At 43.8% G+C, this 27,497-nt stretch overlaps 1 long non-coding RNA gene across 1 annotated transcript; it reads right to left on the reverse strand.

Moving 5' to 3' along the window:
- Positions 1-1,166: 1,166 nt before the first annotated feature.
- On the reverse strand, positions 1,167-9,118 carry LOC120402756. The gene is made up of 3 exons (XR_005597279.1): positions 8,981-9,118; positions 5,165-5,226; positions 1,167-1,242 (listed from the first exon to the last, which is right to left on the reverse strand). It is a non-coding gene; the product is annotated as an uncharacterized LOC120402756 (long non-coding RNA).
- Between the last annotated feature and the right edge of the window lie 18,379 nt (positions 9,119-27,497).

Genomic DNA, 27,497 nt, shown 5'->3' on the forward strand with positions numbered 1-27,497 from the left:
GCACACTATTGCTGAAAAATTGCTTCCTTTCTCATTTTTACCATATAATTATAAAATAAATCAATTGCAATACAAATATTGTACTTACATTTCAGTGTATAGTATATAAAGAAGTATAAACAAGTCATTGTATTAAATTTTAGTTTGTACTGATTTCACTAATGCTTTTTATGTGGGCTGTTATAAAACTAGGCAAAATCTAGAGAAGTTGATGTACCTCCTGGAAGACCTCTGCATACCCACATACCCCTGGTTGAGAACCACTGTCATAAACAGGGTGGCCAGGTGCCCAGTTTTCGACCAGAATTTCCCATCAAAAAGGGTACCTGACAATGTCCAGTTAGACTAATGACCGGACACCCAATGTCCGGTTACTGTGAGCAGGGGAGGCGGAGAGGTGCAGGGTTATCACCTGCTCCAGCCCCTACTCAGCTGGGGCCTCGGGGCTTTGGCAAGCTAATATATGTAAACCAAAAGACATTTTTCTTTGTTTTACTTTGTTTTCCTTGCTACAAGCCTGCCCTTTTTCCTCCCAGGCACTCGTGTAACACTCACTCACCCTTACACACATTCCAATTTAGATCTATGTACACTGATTTGATGGTGCATAATTTACTCTGCCACTTCTAGACATTGCAGAATGTAGTTCTCTGACAATACCACTTTCTGTGCCCATGGGCAAATGAGAAAAACTAGAGATGGAAAAGATCGATGAGATCACCCAACCACTCCCCTTCCAGTGCAGGACTGATCCCTATGCATTGTTTTTTAGTGCTTTCAGAGTCTGAGGACCAGGTTGTGGAACCCTTATACTTACTCATGTGAAAAGTCCTATTGTTTTTGAAACACTACTTTGTTTTATCCTGATATAATTTGATAATAAATTCACTGACTTCAGTGGATTTTCTCTGAATTTACACAGTGTAACAGAAATCAGAATCTGGCCTACCGGCTATAAAATAAACACAATAATACTAACATACCTTGCAGTATGATGTGAACATTTATTTGTTTTATTTATAGGTATTTATTTGCTGGGAGTGGATGACAGGGGATGGATCATTCAATGATTGCATGTTCTGTTCATTCCCTCTGAAGCATCTGGCATTGCCCACTGGCGGAAGACCAGATACTGGGCTAGATGGACTATTGATCTGATCCAGTATGGCTGTTCTTATGGTCTTCTGTTATTTTGATGACACTTGTTGTCACTGATTTTTGCAAAGTGCTTTGTATGTTAGTCTGTAGGGGCAAAATATTAATATTATGACATGGTTTCCCCACACTCTGAATACAGAATATTAAAATATCCTATAATTCAGATACTAATAGAATTGTAAGCAAACCGCAGAATCTTTGTTTTCTTTATGGTTTGGTACAAATGTTCCGTTCTGCATCGATTTCTATATGTGCCACTATGGGAGTCTTTAAAAGGCACCATTTGACTTTCAGTTGCTCTAATTGAAGAGGAGTTCGAAAGGAAGTGAAGTCTGGTGACTGGAGCAGCAGCCTGGGCCCCAGAACTCCACTGTTTGGATACAGGCTTGGTCGCTCACTTGGTACCTTGCACTGGGAAAGTCACTTATCCTATCTGATTACCAGTGAAATGGGTGTAATACTTATTTACCCCACCAGATGACAGAAGCTGCTTTAATGTTTATAAGGTGCTTCAAGAGCCTCAGAAGGGGCTACTAGAAATACTAATTATTATGAGAAATGAATTCCCATAGGAACTAAGATCCATCTCAAACCTCCCCACCTTCTGTTACATGTATGAGGTGCACTCTTTCAACCTGTCTTTCTCTGACAAACACACAGTAATGTATACATTTAAACAAACAAATCCCCCCAAAACAAAACTCTACCAAACAAAACACTACCCTCCACACCCACACCCAATTCTCCCCCGCCAAGTAGACAAGAGAAAGAACAAACCACACATGACAGATGTTAGTCTCATCGCTTAATGCACTACTAGAAGTTGCTCAGATACTACACTGAGGAAAGAGGTATAAGAACCTAGCCAGATTAGATTATTATTCAGTTGTATTGTAACATGTTGTTATTTCTATTGGTTTACTGAATTTCTTGTCCCAGGTTTCTCAGTGAAAACCTGAGCCTGAATTGTTACTGAAGAGAAATCCAGTAGAATGGGGGTTGCTCTTGTTTGAACATTTCTGTTCCTTGTGCATCTTCAGATGTTACTCTGACACACTTGTTGAGAAAAAAGCTTAGAACAGGGATGAAGTTTGGAGAAGATCTCGTGTAAAACAAGAAATACATTGTTTCTACACTAATTATACTCAAAACCTGTCAAGCTTCACTTATCTGAATGAAAAAAAGAGTTGAAAAATTTATGAGCTGGATTATGAAATACAATGTAAAGCTATTTTTGCTATATCAGTCAGATTTATCATAGCCCAAATGTTGATTATATTGCAGAGAAACTAGGCAATTAATGTTGTGGAGGAGATAAACTTGACAGATTTCTACGCTGAACAGCAGTTACTACACTCAAAAGGCATGTACTGAAAATGTAAAGTTAAAAAATATACAAACATTTGGAATTTTAATCAAAATAACTTTAACAGGAATCAATAGGAAAGTGTTTAGACTTTAGTTTTGACAAACAAAAATGGTTAAACACAGATAAGATCAGGTGTGTCTGATTGCAGAATGGATTATTTTCATCCACATATCATCAAGATAATTTTAGTTTGTCAAAACCTTTGCTGATATGAAACTTCAAATGTGTGCACTATAACTCTGATTAATCACGGTGCTTAACCAGGTGCTTAATTTTACAAACATACTGAAGTCCCTTAAAGTTAAGCATGTGATTAAATGTTTTTGCTGAACTGGGGCCCATTTTTTCCCAAACTCTATAGTCTCTTGAGTTTTCCATTAGTTTTTGTTAAATGGTCAGTTGTGTAGTTCCTAATAATCTCATACTTTACAAACCATATAATTTGGACCATCAGATTTGTTTTTGGGCACACTTTCCAAGTATACCCTAATCTGCTTTTAATCAATATCAATTTTTTTATGGCCAGAGTCCTTCCCTTCCCCATGACGAGTAGCACCTTATTTCATGAGCGATGCTATTGAAGTCCATGGGATCTCTTGTAGATTAAGATGTTGTGACAGATTTGGAGCTGCCTGTCAAAAATTTTGAATACTGTATCTTGACTGAATGTTTGTGTTGTTTACTTTATGCAAACAGTGTGTTAATTCATTAGCAAGCTTGTGAAGAAATACACCATGAAAGGATGGTGCTGGTGGTTCCTGATATTCAGACCTCCTGGCAAACACTTGTGTGAACAATGCATAACATTTCATTTTGATGTGCTAGCTCTCCCACCCACTGGGTCTTCCAAACATGTTTTCTCCAGGGGTGATCGGTCCGTGTGAAGGAAAGAGGATTAAAAAGCCACACTTGGGTTTAGACATACATTCTCCCTGTCAACTATCTGTCTCCTTCAAGGGAAACTGTCCCACCCAGGCCTCCAGAGATTAGGGGTATCTCGAGGAAGCTTACCTGGGTTAGGATTTCTGTCAAGGGATGGAAAGACTTTAGGTAAGATAAACATGTACATAGGCCTTTTTGTTGTTTTAACCCCCCTTTTTCTTGTTATGCTGTTCTCCTACTGTTACGATTATACAATACTTTGATTTAAGAAGCTATTTTGAGTCACTGTATGTACCACTGGTCGCTGGAAAGAATTGTCCAGTAGGACCTGTTGGGGTATGCACAGTTGGTACACAGGGTACTGTAGCCTTGTACCGCAGTCTAAGAGTGGGAGAATTGTAAGATTCTGTCCCAGAGAAATGAAGGCTCAAGGCCTGAGACTTGGAGGGGGTGCACTCAGAGAGAGACTTGGACAGGGAGTCAGAGAGACAGCTAGCCCTGAACCATGATAGATGCTGTTCGGCTTGAGTGAGCCTGTCAGAATCTGGCTCAATAACCTCCGCTCACTTCCTAGGGGTCTAAACTTTTTATTTATTTCTCTTGTAGAAAACAGATTTAAAAGTAGTCCATTGTGAATGATTGGAGGAGGGTAGCGACTCATATTTAGGTTGCCTAACATTTTCCAAAAATGTGATATCTGTTATAGTAGCACCTACAAGTGCTGATCGGGGCTCCATTGTGCTAGGTTCTGTACAAATGAATAAAACAATACAGCAGCCGCTTCCGGAGAGCTCAGTATTGGATCTCTTATTGAATTATTATTAATTTCATCTCCTTCATACACCTATGGACCCACTTGCTCTCAGTGCATCTAGTGCCCTCATATATTTTTGGAAACTGCCCCTAAACCCCCTTTCATTAGCATTGACTCATTCTGCTCTATTTGATGCCTTTTTATTACGATGACTAGACCAGACATTATCCGTGAACATTTTTACCAATGTGTTTTCTATTCAGAATTGTTCAGTGAAAGTTTTGTGGAACCTGTATCAGACAGTGCAGGCTACTTGTGTGCTGTTCACTGTGAATATCTGAACAGGATTTAATACTTATATTGTATGACTGGTCACTTCAATCACATGGAATTGTCCCCTGGTTACATCTAGAAACTATCTTCATTTCTAACTGAAGGAAAATTTGTTTCAACGCAAGATTCATTTAATTTAGTTTAATTTAATGTGCCTGACATTTCCTTTAAAATATTCATACAACAAAGCTTTGTTCCCATCAGTTGGCAAAACAGGTGAAATTCATCCCACCTGCACAGAGCCTAGGTGGTTACTCTTACATATGTGAGTCAGCCCTCTATGATCTATACCAGGGGTCGGCAACCTTTCAGAAGTGGTGTGCCGAGTCTTCATTTATTGACTCTAATTTAAGGTTTTGCGTGCCAGTAATAATTTTAAAGTTTTTAGAAGGTCTCTTTCTAGAAGTCGATAATATATAACTAAACTATTATTGTATGTAAAGTAAATAAGGTTTTTAAAATATTTAAGAAACTTCATTTAAAATGAAATTAAAATGCGGAGCCCCCTGGATCGGTGGCCAGGACCCAGGCAGTGTGAGTGCCACTGAAAATCAGCTCGTGTGCTGCCTTTGGCACGTGTGCCATAGGTTGCCTACACCTGGTCTATAGGATCAACAGCCACCAAGCGACTGAGTGGTATAAGCATGGAAATTTGACCTAGTACTGACCAAGGCTACAAGCAGCTTGTCCATTAGTACCAGATATCGTTCCTTCATGTCCTCAATGAAGCCTGATTGTGAAAGACATAAGACAGCAGAATAAGTTAGGTGATAGAGTTTGATTGCTGCTTCCTTTTCAGTGCCTTTGGTTAGTAAAGATTGCCACCCCATTGTCTATTTGCAAGACTATTTAAATCTGGTAAAATACTCTGACCACAGTTCACTGAATTAACATTTGCCCCTGCCAAGCCCACACACTAGATGAGAGTCTTCACACTGATTTTGTCAAGGCCTCATGCTGGACTGACCAAGTTCTGCCCCAGCTTCTTCCCATTATTGACATTAGTAGGGCACTTTTGTTTTCATTCTTGAGAACAGGACACTGATGATCAAAGGCTATAGAAATACCGGCAATTTCAGAATTTCTCATACTCTTTATTGTTTGCTTTAGATTCTCCCCTAGCAACCAGCAGAACTAATACAATGGCTTTTTCTCCTGAGAAAACATTTGGGAGCAGACTTAAGGTTTGCATGTGACTAGTTTAAGATGTGTGGTAGCCCCAGACTTATCTGAAAAGGTTTTTGCTAACATGCCAGAGATGTTATTCGTACAACAAGTGGTAAAACACGTTTTCATTCAAGTATAATTGGCCACATGACCCCTTTCTTCCTTTCAGTGATCAGATATTGTTTACAGATTTAAAAAGAAGGAAAAACCTTTGAAGCACTTTCTTCTCAGCAAAGGTTAAACAAGGGTTATGCTTTTCTTCCTCGCCTTCATTTTTTTCAAAGCAATGTAGTTGAACACATGTTAGAGAGTGAGCGAGAGAGAGATATTTCTAAAAAGCTTTGTGAAAAAGGTGGGAGGGAGCTCTATTCAGTGGTGAGAGGACGGGAGGAGGAGTCAAGTTATGCGGTTCCACTCCTGGTTTGGGCAGGATTTAGGACTCAGTAAGGGCTAGATTTTAATCTATAATTCAGTTCAAGTAAGGGACAATGTGTAGACGCAGTGTCCCAGGAGAAGTGCAGAAGCCAGATTACGAGTTATAATATGGACTCTGCTTCCCACTTGTGCCCATTTGCTGATATATTAACTTCCCCCTCTGCACTTGCTCTGATTTCCTAGCTAGGACATTGAGGCGGAGCCAAGATTTCTCCCAGTCACACCCATTCCTTTGCAGAAAGAAAAGTAGCAGCTACTTCCTCCCACCTTGCCCTGTGTGGGTCCTACATTTTAGGACCCTTTACACCCTGTGCACTAGGGATTGATCCATGAGTGAACCACACCCTTGTACAGAGGGCAAGCGCAAGTCTAAATTGTGCATGTGGCCCCAGTTTTGCAATCAGTTGTTCATTGGCATGCTCCTATGCCTTCATGGGGACTCACTGAGTTCCCAAAATCAGATAGGGTTAAATTCACCCCTTGATGAGAGCAAGCAGAAGTGTCTCCCTCACCTTAGAATATGGATAATATTACCCACCTACCATCATGGGATTGTAACTTTGAAATTTAAATCATTAAAGAGTGCAAATACTTCAAGAGCTTGAGATGAAAAAAGTTATCTGGTGAAGTGCAAAATATTATTAGTATTAATGTAATGTTATTTTGTGACAACACAAATAAACTCCTTTTTAATTGGTTCAATAATATTTCTTTTGATTATGAAACATTAAATTCTTACATTCTCTCCTTTTGTCAATCTATGCTGATCCAATTAAATGTTTACGTTAATGTAATTGCATTTTCAGGACTGTAAAAGATAACCTTGAATTTTTTCCTCAAGATTGAGAGGAAAACCTAGTTGAACTGAAACGCTGCCACAGTCCTTCAAATCTGAAAAGCTTTTACCCAGCGACAGCATTAACCTTAGTCTTACCTATATTCAAGCTTTAAAATAAAAACGTTTCCATGGTTTTGCAATACTTGTGCCAGATTGTGATACTATTCACTGTGAGTAAAAGTACCTCACAATATGAGTAGTCCTACTGAAGTCAGTGGTAATACATGTGAAGTAAAGCACTATATGTTAAGAGTAAGTATATTGCTGTTGGCCCTTTTATAATTCATTTTTGTTCTTCCAGATCAGGATCAAGGCCTTGTTGTGCTTTGTACTGTACAAATATGGACCTTGATCCTACAAAGGCTTACACAGGTGTTTAACGTTTGACTAGTCCTATTGAAATCAAGTAAATTAGGACACAAGCCTGCGACTTGGAAGACTTGGGTGCAAGTCCCTGTTCTACCACAGATTTCCTGTATGACCTTAGGCAAGTCACTCAGTGCCAAATTTTCAAGGGTATTTAGTAGAGCTGGTTGCGATTTTGCTGAAACACTTCTATCTTCTGTTGGAAAAATTGAAATGAAATATTTAATTTTGGGGAGACAAGGTGAGTGAGGTAATATCTTTTATTGGACCAACTTATTTTGGTAAAAGAGACAAGCTTTCTAACTGAACTGGATTTTCATTTTTTGAATGGACTCAAAATGTTTAGTTTTGAATCAGTTAAAAAATTGTATTTATCTATGGCACATTACCTTACGGGAGTTGTAGTTCCAGCCCCGATTCTCTCCAGGGATGGGCTCCCTGGAGGACTACATCTCCTATAATACATTTTATCGGTGTGGTACCTTATGGGAGTCACTGACTGTGGATGCATTATAGGAGATGGCTCATAGGCGCATGGCTCATAGGCGAGAATGGGCCCTGGATCTTCAACTACCATTTGGCAGTAGGCAAAGTCAGTTTAATGTTGAAATGCACTTCAACAGATTGAAGCAACAAAACATTTCTATTTTGGGAATGTCAAAATGTTTAATTTCAATCAAAAACGTTGAAATGAAATGTTCTGACATTTCCAAATAATTTGTTTTTTAATTTCTCTTCTGTAGAAAATGTTGATATTTCAATTTTTTGTCCTGTTTGACATTTCAGTTCAAATGTTGAACTGTTGGAATTTCCTGTGGGATGGAAATTCCAAATTTTGCTCAGTTCTAGTAATTGGTGCCTAAATATGCGGATAATCACCTAGTATAATTTTAAAAAGCATCTGGGAGCCCAACTCCCATTAAATCAATAGGTGTTAGGTATCTTAAATGCTTTTTCATAGATTCCAAGACCAGAAGGGACCATTATCATCTTGTTTGACCTTCCATATAGTACAAGCCATAGAAAGTCCCCAAAATAATTCCTAGAGCATATCTTTTAGAGAAATCTTAACCTTCTCTTTGTTAAGCTAAATAGATTGAGCTCCTTGAGTCTATCACCATAAGGCATGCTATCTAATTCTTTAATCATTCCCATGGCTCTTCTCTGAACTCTCCAATTTAATCAACATTCTTGCTGAACTGTGGGCAGCAGAACTGGACACAATATTCTAGCAGCGGTCATACCAGTGCCAAATACAGAGGTAAAATAACCTCTCTTTTCTTACTTGAGATTCCCCTGTTTATGCATCCTAGCATCACATTAGCTCTTGAAAATCCCAATTGGTGCCTATAAGCACCTTTAGTTCCCAAATACCTTTAAAGATCTGGCCCCCACTTCCTCTGGGCCTTGGTTCCTCATCTGAAAAAATGCATCAGTAGGACCCAAAGGGGTGTTGTCAGGATAAATAAATTAAAGACTGTGAGATGCCCAGATACTATGGTGACGGGGGAATCTTAGATCGATAGATATTTACATAAGACCTTGCACAATCAGGACCAAACTAGCGACAAAGAGATCCAGATCTAACACAACTACCCCTCTGATACTTAGGACCAAAATAGTAAGGAATGATAAAAGGTAGGTGAAAGAGATATAATGTACAATCATTATTTTTTACCTGATGTTGCTTCTTCTGGGACAGAACTCCCCACTTTTCCCATTCTCTGTCCCTTTTTGTACTTGTACCTCTCCAGCTAATACTAGGATTCTGCCTTTCAAATACTCCATTGCAGGTTGATGACTTGCAGTTTTCTCTAATTTGTCATAGGAGAGCCAGATTGTTGATGTTTTCCATTTTAATTTTATTAATATTGGCTAATTCGGCATAATGTCTTTTTCAGAAACCTGCTGCACCCTTGTATTAAAAGGAAAAAAAATTCTATTGATTGTTCATTTAAAACACACAAACCAGATTTGTCGACAGAAGAGTAATTAAATCCAGATTTTTGCTTAGTTTTACAATCTGGGCACTTAAAATACAATCAGAAAATTATCCACGGAATACTATTCACTCAAAGTGGTGTTAGGCCTGAATAAAGATGTAGCACAAAAACAGGTATGCCAGCCTGACTGAAGTCAGGCTAACAGAGGTTTCTGGGTAATCCCAGAGTGGAAAAATACTGAGAAGCAGCATTGTCTCACAAAGCCCTGGGAAAGAGTGAGATAAGTGAGGGGTTAGTACCAGCTGTGCTGTGTTAGGAACAGTGTTTGAAGAACTGATAAGAAACCCCAGCATCCCACAGTTCTGATTCTAACTCCCTGGTTTAGTTTTCGGTGTGTTTTTAACTCCCTTACATTCCTAACTTTTGGTGCTTGTTAAGATATTAACAATTTAATGCTGTAGAGACTAGGCATGCATATATATTAAAAGGTGTCTAATTTCTAGTTGTTAGACAAAGGGGGGTGGGTTGCTCAAGTGAATGATCTATGACGTAATAAAATTGTTTATATAGGCTAATACTAAGCTGTAAAGAGGGGGTTGGTTCTCTCTGGAGATGAGCTGCTCTCTATTGATGTGTGCACTTGTCAATAAAGAGCTTTTGATCGGACCTTGCTGGTGTTGCCTGTCTCTCTGCGGTCAGACAACGAACTTCGCTGTTGGGGTTAGAGTCCCTGACAGTGGCACAGTAATTTAATTATCAACTTTAAGAACAAACCTATGTATCACAACACAGAAAAAAACAAAGAAAAGAAACTTGATAAAGATGCTGGGTGAAATACTGACCCCTTTGAAATCAATAGGAGTTTGGCCGTTGACTTCAGTGGGGCCAGGATTTCACTCACCGTTCTTAACAGTAATTGTTTGTGCTCATGACAGTAGCAGATTGGCAGCACTGAGGAACAAATGCATCCTCTTATTTACAGATTACAGGTAAGGCAGTAAGTGTATAAGCTCCCCAACACCGCACTGCCAGTGGGTCAGATCCTGCAGTCCCTACTCTGGCAAAACACCCATTAATTTCAATGATAGATTGGCCCAAGTTAAGACTGCAGCATTTGGTCCTGGTATTCCTGAACCCTGCCATGAGGGGAGAAGGTAGCTCCGTACACTCCCATTCATTTCATGACAGAGGCTGGTTATGTTTTGAGAGATATACCCCTGCTGAAAAGGCACTGATCTGAAGTGTGGCCCCCAACCTCTAGGTCAGAGAGAAAACATTACATGAAAACAGAACTTGTAAGAATATAGGAGAAAACCACAGAGAAAATCTGGTTTCTACTTTTCAATTAAATGTCCTAAATTTTCCAACTATTTTGGGTACTTCAGACCAGTGGTGCAGAAGTAGAAGTGCATGGTTTCCAAAAATACTTAGTGCCAGCAGCACCCATTGACTTAAATCGGGTGCTCAGCATTTTTAGAGGCTCTGTATCCTATTACCAGCCTTTCATCTCATCCAGTTCTGTAAAGCTTTAAAGGTTATGCACATACTGTCCAAAAAAATCACTCACATGCTCTGCCTTGTTCAAAAATCTGTGCAGTGATGTGTTCCATGAAGGTATTCAGTGTGGTAAGTATCTATGTACACTTAATAGCATTATCCCACATACTGCTTATGGAGACACTTTTAATCTTTACTAAATATTCTTTTTTTGCCTATGATAATAAAGATGTTGTTTTCGCTAGGTGCAGATTTGAAAGGGGTTTGCTAAAATGTGATTTTTAAGACTGAAACTGATAGTTTCAGCCTCCTGTTTATATCTGTGGAATTTGGAATAGAAAAGGAAAATCATGTATCACAATAAAGAAGTCCAAAAGAAAAATGCCTGATTTAAACAATTTTGGTTTGGAAAGACCTAGACTCTCTAAGCAACCTTTTTGTAATCACCTGGGTTTTTCTGGGTAAGGACAGACTATACTTAACTGGCATTAAGTCAAAATGTCTCTTCCCCAGAGTTTCTGTCTGCAGTTCTATCACACTTAATTGAAAGTGATCTAATGTCAGATGCCTGAGTGTTTGTTGTCAGCAAAACAAATAATACACTTCACCGCAGGGAACAACATGAGTCTGGAGGTAAAGGTGAAAGTGTTCCTTTCAACATTATCATCAGCCAGTGTTTGGAATAAAATATTTATTGTCACCTGCTATGGGTAGTTAATTAGGTAGTTTATTCCATAGAAAATATACTTGCAGTGATTTTTGCTTACTAAAAGTTGTATCTTCCACAACAGTTTGTTTGTTCTGAATTCCCCATCCAAATAGAATTCTGGCTTCAAAAGTGCAACAAAACAAAGGAACCTAGGGGAAGAGAGCTTGTATGGTGCTTTGTGGCAGTCAAGCAACATAGTCAGAAACAGAAAACTTTGTTAGGAAAGAGCTAAGGATGAAAGCGTGTTTCAGTGGAGCCCAGCTACCACCCAAACCCAATAGTACATTTTCTTTACAACTGCCCCACCCCAGACAATAGCATGTCTGGAAATGTACAAATAAGAGATCTATACTATTCATCCCTACCATGCAATCCTTCATCACTTGTGTCATAAACAGATAGTTAAGGGTTAAGGTCTCTTTTACCTGTAAAGGGTTAACATGCAGTACCTGATGACCGCCTGACCAGAGGACCAATCAGAAGACGAGATAATTTCAAATCTCTGTGGAGGGAAGCCTTTGTCTGTGTTCTTTGTTAGAGAGCTCTCTTTGGATCTAAGAGAGGACAGTCATGTCTCCAAGTTCTCCTGGAGTAGTTTCTACTATTTAATAGTGAGTATTAATTAGAAAGGCGGATTAGTCTTTTGAGTTGCTTTCTATATTTGCAATTGTGTGTTTGCAAAAGGAAATTCTTTATTCCTGTTTGCTGTTACTTTGCTTTCACTGAGAAAGAAAGGGGGAGGGGGGATTCTCTCCAGAGATTGATAAGTTTAGACCCTGTATTTTTGCATCCTGGTAATACAGAGAAAGTGTACTTTTTTTCCCCTTTAATAAAATCTTTTCTTTTTAAAACTTGGTTAATTCCTTCTCTTGTGGAGATTCAAGGGAAGGGGAGGGGGGAAGAGTGAGTTCCTCCTGAGGGTGATTCACAAAGTTGAATTTGTGTGTCTCTCTCCAGAGTGGCTAGGAGAGAGGGAGGGGGGAAGTGGGCTGCTTCCCTGTGTGTAGATTCAAGGAGTTTGAATCAAGGTATCTCTCTCTCCGGAGCAGGCTGGAGAGAGGGAAGGCGGGGGGAGGGGAACTGGCTGTTTCTCTCTCTCTCTGGTGAGATTCAAGGGGTTTGAATCTGGGTTCCCCAGGGGAAGCTTGGGGGACAGGCAGTGTGTCAAACACTTTAACCTGACTGGTGGCAGCGAGAACCAGACCTAAACTAGGATTTTAGTTTAGAAGAAGAATTCATGCAGGTCCCCATATTGGAACCCAACAGCTCCAAGTGGGGGTGAGACCTATGACAACTTGCTCTCTCTGTGTTTCACTTAGGCCTGGTCTACACTACGCGTTTAAACCGGTTTTAGGAGCGTAAAACCGATTTAACGCCACAACCGTCCACACTAGGAGGCACCTTATATCGATTTTAATGGCTCTTTAACTGTACTCCCTAACGAGAGGAGTAGCGCTAGTATCGGTATTACCATATCGGATTAGGTTAGTGTGGCCGCTGATCGACGACAGTGCACCACTGACCACTCTGGACAGCAATCTGAACTCGGATGCAGTGGCCAGGTAGACAGGAAAAGCCCCGCGAACTTTTGAATATTTCCTGTTTGCCCAGCGTGGAGCTCCGATCAGCACGGGTGGTGATGCAGTTAAAAATCAAAATAAAGAAAGAGCTCCAGCATGGACGATGCGGACGTGATCGCTGTAAGGGCAGGCAAAACTGTTCTATCAGCGCTCCATTACAGAAGACGAAATTCAAAATCATTTTTAAATATCTCCAGACAGATGCCATAGCAGGGACTGAAAGCCAAAGAATCAAATGGACGCCATGGACTGGAGGACTCAAGCTATCCCACAGTTCCTGCAGTCTCTGAAAAGCATTTGCATTCTTGGCTGAGCTCCAAATGCTTCTAGGGTCAAAACAGTGTCTGGGTCAGGGCATAGCTAGGTAATTTACGCACCCCCCCACCCACCCCCAGAAGTGAAAGGGAAAACAATCCCCTCTTGACTGTTTTACATGTCACCCTATCTTTACTGAATGCTGCAGATAGACGGGATGGTGCAGCACTCAACACCAACATCCTTGCTCCCCCCCCGCCATGGGTGGTTGATGGTGCAATAAGATTGATACCCATCGTCATCATCAGCCTATTGGCACATGGGGCAGTGCAAAGGGCTGGTAACCATGCAGCATCGGTCAGGTCGATCAAGGGCGCCTGGTCCTAATTTTTCCTGGTAGATGGTGCAGTATGGCTGATATCCATCATCATCATAGCAACAGGGGGCTGAGCTCCATCAGCCCCCACCCTTCATGTGTAAAGAAAAGATTCAAGTGCCCCTGAACTAGCAGAGGGATGCTGGGCTCCTCTCCTACACACTCCTTACTGTCCTGTCTGGACTATCATAGCAGCTGGAGGCTGCCTTCACTAACAAGTCACTGTGTCTTATTCCTGCATTCTTTATTACTTCATCACACAAGTGGGGGGACAATGCTACGGTAGCCCATGAAGGCTGGGGGAAGAATGAAATGAACAGGTGGGGTTGTTGCAGGAGCACCCCCTGTGAATAGCATACAGCTCATAATTTCTGCAGGATCTGACACAGAGCAGCTGTGCTCTCTGGTTCTCTGATACAGTGGTTCTCTAGTACACTTGCCCATATTCTAGGCAGGACTGATTCTATTTTTAGATACCAAAAGGAGGGATTGACTCAGGAGTCATTTGGCTAAGAGCAGCCAGGGGTACTTATGACAGCAGCAAATGGAACAGTGCAAAGGGACTGGTAGCCATGCCCATCTTATTACCAATTTATGGATTGGTAGATGGTGCAGTATGGCTGATAACCATCTCTGCTGTTATGCAAAAGCAAAAGCATGCTGCTGTGTAGCGCTGCTGAATCGCCTCTGTCAGCGGCATCTAGTACACATACGGTGACAGTCACAAAAGGCAAAACAGGCTCCATGATTGCCATGCTATGGCATCTGCCAGGGCAATCCAGGGAAAAAAGGTGCAAAATGCTTGTCTGCCGTTGCTTTCCCAGAGGAAGGAGTGACTGACGACATTTACCCAGAACCACCCGCGACAATGATTTTTGCCCCATCAGGCACTGGGATCTCAACGGATAATAGCTACCCACAGTGCAACGCTCCAGAAATCACCATGGACGACACCACCGATTTAATGTGTTTAGTGTGGATTTTATAAAATCTGTTTTACAAAACCGGTTTATGCAAATTCGGAATAGTCCCGTAGTGTAGACGTACCCTTACATCATCCACTAGATCTTATTCTTAACGTTTTCCCCTAACATTTTCAAAAATCTATGCAAAAAGTCAAAATAACCAGTTACTTGATGCTCCATGATGTCATTGAAAATCTGAAAAGCCCAGATGTGGAGATCGTCACACGTAACTTAATTTTTGTAATAGATCATTTTTCTTCTTGTATGAATTAAATAATTTCAGTGGCAAGCTATTTACTTTTAACAAACTTTTTTGTAGCAAAAAACAAAAGTAAAAAAAAAATCGTAAGTCAGATAGGAATGTACAGGACAATTATGAAAAAGCTTTTTTCCACACAAAATGATAGGGCCAACTTCTAACCTTAGACCTTAAACACATCCAGATCCTGCCCTTGGACACTCAGATGCACATTTAAGCATGTAAATTGGTTATTTATTTACATACATGTCCATTGAAGCATCAAGATGTTGGATTTGCAAAGACACTCATGCAAGAAATTTGTCATTTCCGTTGATTTGAGTTTATATGGTGTGTTTACCTCTTCTGCAGCTACATCTACGCTGAGAACTAGGGCTGTGATTTCCAGCTCGCGAAGACATACTTGTGCTAGCTCTCCTCGAGCTAGCTTGTTAAAAACAGTAGTGTAGCTGCGACAGCATGGGCAGTGGCAAGCAGCAGCCTAGGCTAGCCATGCTGAGAGCAACCCCACCTGGACCACATGGGTACGTATTTGGGGAGGCAAGCCCAGGCTGCTGCTGCCCATGCTGCCTCGACTACACTGCTATTTGTAGCACATGTCAATGAGAGCGCTAGCACAAGTATGTCTGCACAAGCTGGAAATCACACCCCTAGCTCCCAGGGTGGACATAGCCTAAGTTTATCTCAAACAAACCTCTCAACCTGCCGAGGCCCAAAGGTGGGATACAAGGTGTGACAAAGACCCCAAAATGAGGAACTCAAAAAAATTATTCATGCAGGAAACTTAAAATACTTTGGGATTCATTCTCTTATAGAAACTATCTCTTGATTCCATGTATCTTTAATTTCTGATGTGAATAATTCTCAACAGTAAAAATGAGGGGATGACAAATTGGTGTGGAACATAGATGACTTTGGAACTAAAATGAGTGACATCCCTCAGTATAGGAGACAATTGATAAGTAGCATCTCTACTGTATCATGAGACATGGACAGTACTGTGGTGTTGAGGTACTGTTAATATTTCTTTAGCCATTTGGGGAATTTATTTGACCTAAGTCCTTTTTCTTCCAACACTTTGCTCGTCATAGCATAGGCTTTCTCACAGGAGTCTGCTTTATTACTCTGGCATAATGGCATTTCAAAATCGGAGATTTGTTGTTGTAGGACTTGGTGGCTTCCTCTAAATAACAGAGATCCAATGAACTGGAACATCCTACTTCTGCTGTCATCTTAGCAGACTTGTTTCTCTGAGGTGCAGTTAGGGCAAAGTCCTCTGTCACGAAGATCCAAGGAGCAGATCTCCTGAGTGGCTGTGAATCAGTGTGCACAAAGGGTATGTCTACACAGGGATAAAAGACCCATGTCACAGCTGAAGCTGGCCTAGGTCAGCTGACTAGGGCTCACAGGGCTTGGGTTGCCAGGCTAAAAATCACTGTGTAGATATTTGGGCTCAGGCTGGAGCCCTAGGTCTGGCACCCATCTCCCTTATATGTCCTGAGCTTGGTTTTCAGTGCAAGTCTGAATAAGAATATAAGAACGGCCATACTGGGTCAGACCAAAGGTCCATCCAGCCCAGCATCCTGTCCTCCAACAGCAGCTAACTCCAGGACCCTCAGAGGGAATGAACAGAACAGGCAATCACCAAGTGCTTTATCCCGTGTCACCCATCCCCAGCTTTTGGCAAACAGAGGCTAGGGACACCATCCCTGTCCATCCTGGCTGATAACCATTGATGGCCTATCCTCCATGAACTACACAGTGATTTTTCAGCCCTGGAACCCGAGCCCTGTAAACTCAAGTCAGCTGACTTGTGCCAGCTGTAGGTTTTTTATCTCTGTGTAGATATACCCAAGTAGAGCAACACTAATTATTCACTCTCTACCTGCCACTCAGATCTGAATGTCACTGATCCTAGTGTGCAGACCTGGACATGGATGTGAGAGAAGTAGCAGATCCACTCTGCATACTTTTTTGGGCTAATGTCCAACCACCATGTAGCCCTGTATCTTGAACCAGAATGTTTGGCATTCAAGGTGCCATCTTTGGCTGCCAAACACAGAAAGGACTGCTCAGTTATTCTCCATCCACGATTAATCATCTCAGCTGAAATCTTCATGCTAGAAGACCAGGGATATGTGAGACTGTGACACAGTGGCCCCTTGGCAAAGGGTCCCCTATTCTTTGCAAACAACTCTCTTCTTAGACCTGACAAACTCACTGCATTAAATACATTGCTTATAGCTATTTGTCCATAAAGGGTAACATGTAAGGTCCCTATTGTAAGCTTGTAACTTATCGATGTTCATAATCATAGTGAGATGTGTGTACACGTAATATTTCAGGAATAATATAACTATATTGAAGTTTATGCCCCTATAGTCTTAAGGTTAAAATAAGTCAGTCACCAGGGAATAAACTCAGTGAAGGCCTATTCATGCAGGAGGAAGTTGCCACCCCTTCCTGGGTAGCTGGTGATGAAATCCCAGACTCAACTGTCTACCATTGCCTAGGGCAGGGGTTCTCAAACTGGGGGTTGCGCGGTTACTACATGAGAGGTTGCGAGCTGTCAGCCTCCACCCCAAAACCCAGCATTGCATCCAGCATTTATAATGGTGTTAAATATATTTTAAAAAGTGTTTTTAATTTATAAGGGGGGGTCACACTCAGAGGCTAGCTATGTGAAAGGGCTCCTCAGTACAACAGTTTGAGACCCACTGGCCTAGGGTGATCGGACAACCTGATATTATCAGGACTGTCCTGATATTAGGGGCTTTGTCTTATATAGGACCCTAGTACCTCCCCTTGCCATCCCAATTTTTCACACTTGCTATCTGGTCACCCTACCATTGCCCATCACAGAACAGTTAATAAAAACCATCAAAAACAACCACAAAGAAGGAAAACTGCTTGAAGGTAAAAACGGGACATTGTAACGGAATTGCCCTGTCTGTGAATAAAGAGAAAAGCCTGTTTCTGTATATCAGAGTGGGGAGAGGCGCTCTGCTCCTTTGAGGGCAGAGGATCTGGGATATCTATGAGTAGCCAGTGTCAGGGGCTGGATAGCACAGGGAAATGCTTCAACGGGACTTGGGGATTGGGGTTCACCTCTTGTTAACCTGCAAAGGAAAGTCAAGCCTGGCAAAACCTGAGGCGAGTGCCTGAGTGGCAGAGAGGCTGGTGGTTAAGGACCTAACACCCGGTTACCACAAACAAGGCTCCCTCCAACTGGAGGCAGGGGATAATAAAGTGATTCACAGTCCTCAGTATTCAGAGAGCCCTCACAGAGCTCATTTGCAGTAGTGCTTCACATCACAACTGATTATACCCAGAAATATCTCATATCGCACACAGGTGACAAAGATCGCACATCTCTATGCTGGACACATTATTTCATAGCATTTAAGGTCAGAAGGGACCATTAGAACATCTAGTCTGACCTCCTATATAACACAGTCCATCAAATTCCCAAGCACCTCTACACTGAGCCCAGGTCAATTCATGCTTACTGTTAACAAATGTTTAACAGTGGATGTTCCAAAAGAAAGCAGCTGGGCTTCAACATTTTATGTCGTGCTGCATACACGTTAGTGACATGGCTGGCATGCCAATTTTCACATGATGTGTAGATACTCTGGTGAAAGGCACTATAGAGAGCCGGAACCCAGATAGACAGATTAGCTGTGGAAGACAATCTTTATTATCCAGTATATGTGATACACAAATACAACTGTGCCATCACCTCTGGGAGATGCTGAGTTCCCTGTGCTCTGGGGAAGGCAGCTTAAAAGGGAGGTTACAGCTCTGTCAGCCATTGCAGATGGCCCTGTGTCTTCTCTGCCCTGTTATGGTGACTTGGGCTTGCGTGGCCTTAGCAGTGAGTTGCAGTCACAACAAAAGGCTGCGTGAGCCCTCTCCGAACCCCATGCTCATTCACCTGCTCCAGGACAAAAGACAATCTAATTTTCAGTGTTCTCTGCCTTCAAAACAGAATAATGAGGGAGATGCTTTTTTTATTATTATTTTTTATTTTTTTTTATTTTATTTTAAGTGAACATGCTGCAAGTACCCAGCAAAGCAGCTCAACCCCATTCACGGCAGGGTGAAGAAATTCTGCACACATACAGGGAACCACTAGAGGCCATCAGATACCTCTCCAAATAAACAGCCATTCATTTCAATTAATAGGTGGATTGGCAGGGAAAAGCCTGTGGTGGCAGCAAGCCTGAAATATGTACAGTGTTGTGATTTTGGGAAGGGGTGGGGGGAGGAATGCAGACCCAAATGTGCAAATGAAATTAATTATTTGAGTGGGAAGAGGGAGGGACGGCAAGATTGATGAAAACAATCTTTGAGGTAAATATGAAAGAGATTGATAAACAGGTAGATGCTGCATGGGGGAACTGATAACATTATAGCCAGCTATGACAGCAACAGTAAATGTCCTCCCTTTTGGCAAGATGGAGACATTCATTTCCATTTGCACATGACCACCTGGTTGTGGTTGGAGTGTCTTTTTACATATTAACCAGATACTCCATAGTTGGGATGTCACTGGATTTCTGGGTAACCTTCCTAGGATCGTTTCCTACCTGTGCTAAGAGTTAGGGTATATGCCTATGTTAATTTCTAAATGATGGTATGCAGCAGAGTGCTAGGTCTCTGCATCTATTTCAGCAAACTCCCTGACATGATTTATCACATCTATTTGTTTTCAAAAGAAAACATATTAAGGCACAATTAAAATGAAAGCTTAAATGTAAACAAGGTGAGTATTTGTACACTATCATGAATGTATAAACTGTACAAAATGCAATCAGGCTTTGTCTTTGGGCTGGATCCTCTTCCTGTTAAAGTCAATACAAAATTTCATTTGACTTCAGTGGGAAATTTATCCAGCTTTTTGACTCTTTATTTTCTTATCTCTTTGGTTATGTCTTCCCTGTGATTAGTCCATTATTTTTTAATATATTTGCCTCGGTTAGTTTCCTTCCACATTTTAATATTCCTTTTTTAATTGTCAGGAGTCAGACTTGTGGTCTCCCTTATGCCCAGGGCCGGCTCCAGGGGTTTTGCCGCCCCAAGCAGCCAAAAAAAAAAAAAAAAGCTGTGATCATGATCTGCAGCAATTCAGCGGAGGTCCTTCACTCCGAGCGGGAGTGAGTGACCCTCCGCTGAATTGCCGCCGAATACCTGAAAGTGCCGCCCAGCTCCGGAGTTGCCGCCCCAAACACCTGCTTGAGAAGCTGGTGCCTGGAGCCGGCCCTGCTTATGGCTCCTTTGTTACACCTTTCTTTTCCGTGGTCTTATCCTGCCAACCCTTACTTAAATGAAGAAACATCACCAACTTCCAGATCTAGCGGCAAGATTCTTCTTAGATCCTAGCTTTCCTTCAGAAATGAACACAAATTTCCTTTCACTACCATAGGATAGGAGAGAGGTGAGAAGCACATGCCAATGAACTACTTGCATATTTTTTAAAAAGTCACTTAGTTACCTTAACACAATGATGAGTGAGATATAGCTAGTGTATACTCATTGACGAGGGCTCTTTACCCCCCCAGCACTTATATTTCAGAAATTCTCCAGTCCTTTTTATGGTCCAGATTCTCATTCCCTCAGGCCTGGTCTACACTAGGACTTTAAGTCGAATTTAGCAGCGTTAATTCGAACTAACCGGTCAACCGTCCACACCAGGAACCCATTTAATTCGAACTAGAGGGCTCTTTAGTTCGAATTTGGTACTCCACCCCAACAGGTGGAGTAGCGCTAAATTCGACATGGCTCGTTCGAATTAGGCTAGGTGTGGATGCTAATCGAACTTAGCAGCTCCGGGAGCTATCCCACACTGCACCAGTCTGTTGACGCTCTGGACAGCAGTCCGAGCTTCGATGCTCTGACCAGCCACACAGGAAACGACCCGGGAAAATTTGAATTCCTTTTCCTGTCTGGGCACTTTGAATCTGACGTCCTGGTTGGACATCGGGGCGAGCTCCGCAGCACCTGCAACGATGCAGAGCTCTCCAGCAGAGGAGTCCGGGCAATCCAAGAATAGAAAGAGGTCCCCAGCATGGACTGACCGGGAAGTCATGGATCTGATCGCTGTGTGGGGCGAGGAGTCTGTGCTCTCGGAGCTGCGCTCCAACAAGCGGAATGCAAAGACCTTCGAGAAGGTCTCCAAAGCCATGATAGACAAAGGATACAGCCGGGATGTGATGCAGTGCCGCGTGAAAATCAAGGACCTGAGACAAGGTTACCAAAAAGTCAGAGCGGCAAACGGACGCTCCGGAGCACAGCCCCAGACATGCCGCTTCTACGAGGCACTGCATGCCATTCTCGGTGGGTCTGCCACCACTGCCCCACCAGTGACCGTGGACTCTGACGATGGCATAGTGTACCTGGACAGTTCCTCGGCGATGTTCGCCGATGGGGAAGATGAGGAGGGGTTTGTGGAGGACGGCGCAGGCGACAGCGAACACAATACCGCTTGCCCTGACAGCCAGGATCTCTTCATCACCCTCACAGAGATCCCCTACCAACCCTCCCCGCCCGTTAACCCGGACTCAGAATCAGGGGAAGGATCAGGCGGTAAGTGCTACAAACAGGGAAACATTTATTTTTTAAAAAACAGGTATATAAAAAATAGAAATACTATATAAAACATTTTAAATCTCAAACTATACAAAAAGTAGGTCCACACATATAGGAATAGAGCAATAATCCTCTTGGGACAGTTCAAAAAAGCTCTCAGAGAGCAGCTCGAAAAGCCTCCGCAGGAGGTTCCTGGGGAGAGGTGCCTTGTTGGGTGCTCCGTGGAAGCACACTCTTCCGCGCCAGGACATCCTAATGTACAGAGGAATCATCGCCTCCACCAGCATTGCTGCATATGGTCCTGGTCTGTGCAGGGCTTCCCTTAGCATCCGCTCTCTCTGACTCCGAGTGACCCGCCTCAGGGTGATGTTGTTCTGTACAGGCTGCATCTAAGTAGGGCAATTAGTGTATTGTTACTACTGTTAATGGTTTTAAATTAGGTTGCATAACAACGACCCTCGCTTAACAGCCACGTGCTGGAGGCCACAGAGAACAAGCATACATTGATCTTTCCCGTGCACTGGCGGGAGGGGCTGGAAAAGGCTCAGCCTTTCTGCTTTACAGATTGCCTTTAGCAGGAGAGCACAGCTATCCACTAACTGATAAGCATTATCTACTTTAAGGCTTACCAGGACTGTCTGCAAGACGTATTCAGCTGTCTCTCCCCGCTTGTCCGCTCTCCTGTGCAATGGCGCCACCAATGAGAGCGTATTCCGAAATCTCGAACTTGTCCTGAGATCTCGTGGAACTTGGTGCCCTGTATGGTCTTGTTCAGAGAAACTGACTACACTGTGTTCACTGTTCGCAAACATGTATCTGTTCAAGGAAATCACTTACTGTTTCCCATCACACAGCTTCTGCTCTTTCCCGGACTGCCCCAGCATCCCCCTCGCAGAGGCTGGCTCAGATTAGGCGGCGAAAGAAAAAGACTCGGGACGAGATGTTCGCGGAACTGATGGCCTGCTCCAGATCCGAGGCGGCCCAGCAGAGCCACTGGAGGGAGACCCTCTCTCAGCAGCAGCGCTCACACAGCGAACGGGAGGACAGGTTCGGAAGACCAGCAGGCGACTCAAATGCTGCTTGGGCTAATGAGGGAGCAAACGGACACGCTCCGGCGCCTTGTTGATGTTCTGCAGGACCGCAGGCAGGAGGAGAGAGCCCCCCTGCACTGTATCTGCAACCACCCTCCAACGCCAAGAAGTCCTGTCCCCCCCTCACCAAAAATTACAAGACGGAGGGGCGGTAGGGGCCGTGAGAACTGTCACTGCACCACAGCTGAGCGCTAATGTACCACACACCTCTGACGCTATAACTGTGTAGAAGCGCTTCCCTTACAGGATCACCCAGTCCAAAATCCAAGTTTCATCACCCCACTATGTAGTAGATTAATAAAAGCTGTTTGCTGTTGTTCACTCTTTCCGTCACGTCTTTCGTGTCAGAAGACTGTGTGTATGTGGGGGGGGGCAGGGGATTTATAGTTGCACGGGATAGCCTACATTAGCAGGGTACAGAGTATCGGGGGCAGGATCAACTGCAGGGCACACACAGACTGCAGTCAGTAGTCACCAGGGTCACTCTGTGTGGTGTATGCTGCCCCGGGTCATTCTGTGATGTGTACGCTTGTCCACGGTCCTAGCGCCTGCCACCCCCTAATGTTAAGGCATGCTGCCCTTACCATGCACTTCCACCGTAGGCGCGATCCTCTCCGCTGCCCTGAGCCCCAACAAGAGCCCTCATCCACGGACAGATACTCACCCTTCCCCCACACCCATCACCCCTTCCTATGCCCAAACCCACAGCCCAGAGCCTGCATCCAAATCCCTATCCAAAGACGGCCCCACTCGCCCCTTCCAACAAACCCACCCCTACATGCACAACCACTTGAAACCGTCCCCCACCCCAGAGACCTATGTAGGAGCAGGAGGCTGTCCGTCCTGTATTGGACAAGCGGTCTGTACATCAGTGCACACCATACCCAGCACAGTATGCGTCCATGTTTCAACCCCTGAACAGAAATGCAAAGTAAAAGAAAGATTTATTAACAATAACTGTTCCGTTTAATTTGTTTTAAAACGTGTTTGGGAAGTGGGGGAAACTTGGAGAACGGGGTATGTAACTGCAGATCTCACTCAACACATAGAGACACAGGCCCAGGATCAGCGTCTCATAAAATCAAGTGGAGAGTCATAGGTTAGCCTGCTCTCCGAGGAAACTTGCTTTCAAAGCCTCCCGGATACACAGCGCTTCCCGCTGGGATATTCTTTCGGCACGGGTGTCTGGCTGAGCGTAAACAGCAGCCAGGCGATTTGCCTCAACCTCCCATCCGGCCAAAAAGGTCTCGCCCTTGCTCTCACAGACATTGTGGAGCACACAGCAAGCAGCAATAACTACAGGGATATTCTTTTCGCTGATGTCCGAGCGAGTCAGTAAGCTCCGCCAACTCCCTTGAGACGTCCGAGCACACTCCACCACCATTCTGCACTTGCTCAGCCGGTAGTTGAAGAGTTCCTTCTCACTGTCCAAGGCGCCTGTATAGGGCTTCATGAGCCAGGGCATTAGCGGGTAGGCTGGGTCCCCGAGGATCACTGTAGGCATCTGCACATCCCCAACCGTTATTTTGTGGTCCGGGAAGAAAGTTCCTGCCTGGAGGCGTCTAAACAGACCAGAGTTCCTGAACACACGCGCGTCATGAACCTTGCCCGCCCACCCGACGAAGATGTTGGTAAAACGTCCCCTATGGTCCACCAGTGCTTGCAGCACCATTGAAAAGTAGCCCTTTCGGTTAATATACTGGCTGGCCTGGTGGGCTGGTGCCAGGATAGGGATGTGAGTCCCATCTATAGCCCCACCGCAGTTTGGGAATCCCATCGCGGCGAAGCCATCTATGACGACCTGGACGTTTCCGAGAGTCACTACCTTTGAGAGCAGTTGCTCAACGATTGCGTGGGCTACTTGAATCACAGCAACCCCCACGGTAGATTTGCCCACGCCAAAGTGGTTCGCTACTGACCGGTAGCTGTCTGGCGTGGCAAGTTTCCAGAGGGCTATGGCCACTCGCTTCTGCACACTCAGGGCTGCTCGCATCCGGGTGTCCTGGCGCTTCAGGGCAGGGGCCAGCAAGTCACAGAGTTCAAGGAAAGTGCCCTTACGCATCCTGAAGTTTCGCAGCCACTCTGTTTCATCCCAGACCTGCAGCACTATGCGGTCCCACCAGTCCGTGCTTGTTTCCCGGGCCCAGAATCGCCGTTCCACACCATGAACTTGACCCATTGCCACCATGATCTCCACTGCCCGGCGTACCCTGCTTTGTGAGAGGTCTGCGCCACTCTCCTCACCGTGCTGCCGGAGCCTCCTCGCCCGATTTCTCAGCAGCTGACCGTGGAAGAGGTGGACGATAAGGTGCGAGGAGTTGACAACGGCCATAAGTGCAGCGATGATCGCAGTGGGCTCCATGCTCGCAGTGCTGTGGCGTCCACGCTGTAACCGACCAGAAAAGTGCGCGAACAGATTTCCCGCCGGCGCTTTCAGGGAGGGAGGGCGTGATTGACGGTTCGATGACGACAGTTACCCAAAACCACCCTCGACACATTTTTTCCCCCAGCAGGCATTGGGAGCTCTACCCAGCATTCCAATGGGCAGCGGGGACTGCGGGAACTGTGGGATAGCTTCCCACAGTGCACCGCTTCGAAAGTCGATGCCGGCCTTGTTAATGTGGATTCAGAAATTCGAATTAGTGTCCTTAGTGTGGATACACAAATTCGACTTCATAAGGTCGAATCCACAAATTCGACTTAAGTAGATTCGAAATAGTCTTGTAGTGTAGACAAGGCCTTAGTAAATAATTTAAATTGGCCTATTCTCAGGTGTCCAGATTGTGGGTGCTTTACTCAATGAGAAAGAAATGTTTGTTTATTTGCATACTACTAAAAAAAAATTAAAAAAGGGTGACCCACCCTCCAATAAGTAGTTAGTATACTACTAACCCAGTAGTTAGTATACTCACTTGACATATGAGTGATCAAACTTCAAATCCCTGCTCCAAATGTTTCTCTCTCCTGAAATGCCATCCTGGACCTTAGCAACCTTCCTGACTAAAGTTTTGTGAAAACCAATATGCTCCTGTGAAAAGTTTCTGTTTCAATTAATTGACATTTTTCAACAGAAACATGTTTTGTTGTAAAATTCCCAAGCAGCTTAACTCATCAGTGCCTGCACTGACTACACTGGAATTGCTCATGTGAGTAATTGCTCACCAGTGGCAGTAAGGGGTTTGCAGTCTGTCCCAGAGTTAGATGTAACTCATTGCAAGTGTGACTTGGTTGTTGGCATCCCATTGAAGGAAACAGGATCATTTGCAGGACACTACTCATAAATAATAGTGGCTGTATCTGGCCCAAAGTCTTGTTCATATTACCTAATTTCTACATTTAATTTCTAGATGTTGACAAGTCTATTTACAGTGTGGCAGCAGTATTCCCATCAGTGCCATCATTTTCATAAGAATCAAGTTTTCACATAGTGAAAGACCATTTTGTTATATAAGGACCTTAGGCCCAGCCTGGAGCAAGGGATAGAGCATAAGCCGCACCAATTTAGGAGTAGTTCTAGGCTGCATTGTGCCTCAGAGATACACTTCTGAGTCACAGTCCTTTCCCTGGTTCCTCCTTGCTCCTGGGTTGTAGTGCTTTACCACTGGCCAATACCACCAGTAAAGTACTACTACCCATCCTGGATTGGCTCAGTTATTCTGGCCAGCGAGCAGAAGGATGGATCCAGGGATCTGCTCATTTCCTGCTCCTCCTCATGCCACCTATCAACTCTGGAGAAGGAGCAAGTGTAACCCACAGACCTCCTGGGTGTGGTATTCTTTTCCATCCAGTGGCACTGAGACCACTTAGAGATTGAGTCTCCTACAGCCTTAGCTAAGAGCCATGTAGTTTTAGCTCATGCATTTTGCTCCAGAGGTCCCAGGTTCAATCCTGCCCCTCAACGACCAGGGTCTGTCAGTGTTACAACTGAGGGCTCATCTAGGATATCAACTGCAAAGGCACTGAAGCTTGGGATGCGCTTCCTCAGGTAGGGGAAGTATGTAACCCACACTTCCTGGGTGTGGTGCTCTGTTTCCCTCGAATGGCACTGAGGCCAGTTAGAGATGAATGAGTCTGCTACAGCCTTAGCTAAGAGCCATGTGGTTTTAGCTCATGCATTTTGCTCCACAGGTCCCAGTTTCAAGGCTGCCCACCAATGACTGGGGTCTGTTGGTATTACACAAGCAGATGAGTAGTCCTGCTTTCTCCTGCATGGTTGGACCCAAGATGCAGACAACTCATGTTGGTACATAGGGGAGTTTTTACTCAGTGGAAAAGAGGTGTAGTCCAAGGGGAAATCCAGCCCTAAGCACCATACGGTGCCACCATCCTCAGGTAGTAATGCCTTACTCCTCCATCTGTCCCAAGGGAATTACTGGCAGGATGTAATGAATGAGGTGCTATTATGCTTGAGTCGGGGCATCATATTCTGGCCCAGATTTTGCTTTCAGCTTTGGGCACAGAGAATGCTATCAATCTGCACGGACGGTGTAATTACCGGCTGCTCAGTACACCAAACCCCTAGGGTGCCAGGAGCATGCCAGGTGTAGCAGACTCGGAGGCAAGCACCGTAGGTGTTTAAGCAGCTAGGCCTTGTAGGTGCTAGGTCCTGGTGGGTCCCAATAACTGTTCAGACAAAAGGCTAAGAGAACGGAGATGTTATAGGGCTGGCAGGAAAAGGACAGGTTGCAAATTCCCTAGGTACAGAGGCTTTAACAGTTACAGTTCAAAGTGAGTAATAGCAGTAAATGTTTGGGTCCCTTGGACAGTCCAATCAAGAGTCAGGGTTCTTCCATCCTACTGCCTGGGGTGCCCTCTCCAGTTCAGTCTCAATTCAGGCAAATAGGAGCTTGCAGCTTTCCAGGCCAGGCTCCCTTAGTGCCAGGGGCATTCAAAGGAATAAAAATGTGGCTGCTTTTGGACAGGCACTTT

Source organism: Mauremys reevesii, linkage group 1 (genome assembly GCF_016161935.1).
Source record: "Mauremys reevesii isolate NIE-2019 linkage group 1, ASM1616193v1, whole genome shotgun sequence".
NCBI lineage: Eukaryota > Metazoa > Chordata > Testudines > Geoemydidae > Mauremys > Mauremys reevesii.